Source organism: Lipotes vexillifer, unplaced genomic scaffold (assembly GCF_000442215.2).
Source record: "Lipotes vexillifer unplaced genomic scaffold, Lipotes_vexillifer_v1.1 scaffold751, whole genome shotgun sequence".
Taxonomy (NCBI): Eukaryota; Metazoa; Chordata; class Mammalia; order Artiodactyla; family Lipotidae; genus Lipotes; species Lipotes vexillifer.
Window position 1 is genome coordinate 420,194 of NW_006799727.1, and position 1,253 is coordinate 421,446.

The window sequence follows — 1,253 nt, forward strand, 5'->3', positions numbered from 1 at the left end:
CTGTTGTGGCCTCTCCCGTTGTGGAGCACAGGCTCCGGACGCGCAGGCTCAGCGGCCATGGCTCAAGGGGCCCAGCCGCTCCGCGGCATGCGGGATCCTCCGGGACCGGGGCACGAACCTGTGTCCCCTGCATCGGCAGGCGGACTCTCAAGCACTGCGCCACCAGGGAAGCCCCAGTATGTGTCTTTTGAGTCTACCTTCCTTCACTCACCAATAGTGGGTTCATTCTCATTGCTCTGTGGTATACTCATTACTACAATGCATTTACCTAAAACTATTGCTGATGGATATTTGAATCACTTCCAGTGTCAGGTTATTACAAATGGTGCCTCCGTGAACATTTTAGTACATGCATTTTGGGCACACATGTGCACGGTTCTATTTGGCACATACCTACGGTTGTAGGAAATATAATTGCTCAGCTTTAGTAGATAATGCCAAGCAGGTTCCCAAGTGGTTGTGATATTGACCAGGGTTCTTGGCCTTCCCCAATCAATAGAAATTGATAAGAGGTCAATCAAGAAATTCTGGGATTGGCGATTGGCCCCTTTATTGGGGCCCCTGCGGCCGCAGGAGGGAACGAAAATAAGTAACAGGTTCCCTTGCTTGCTTCCCGACGCAGGATAAGCTGGTTCCTTACATGGGGTGAGGGTAGGGGTGTGTCTAGGGGCTGGGCCGGAGCGGTGGCTTAGGTGTTTTGCCCACCCTTTTGGTGGCGTTGAGTGCAGGGGTCATGCACAGTACCCTACTTTTGCTCCTGACACCCTGTTTTTGCTCCCAGCTCTTCAGAAGTGGCAGTTGGATTTTTCGGTCTTTTTGTATCTTTTGTCCAGAATTTGCCCCAACTGCGCATGCACACAGTTATTTTTAGTCTTTATAGTTTCTTTGCATTTTGTAGCTCGAGGGGACATTTGTCCAGGTGCAAGCGTTGCAGCACTGCAGCAAATGGTCCCAGGTCCCAGCCGATCCCAGTTGTACCGATTTATACTCCCACCAGGGGGCGTGTGAGTTCCTGGTTACTCCATACCCGCTTCAACACTTGGTGTTGCCTCTGCCTTTTTCATTCCAGCCTTTCCAGTGGCATCGAACTGTGGTTTTCATTTGCACCCGCCTGATGAGTAACGCAGATGAGTAACGCAGATGAGTGCCTTTTTGTATGCGCTATTGGCCATTTGGGTATCCTTTTTGGGCAAGAGACCATTCACTTCTTTTGTCTGGGCAGGTTCTTTTTTTTTTTTTTTTTTTTTTTTTTT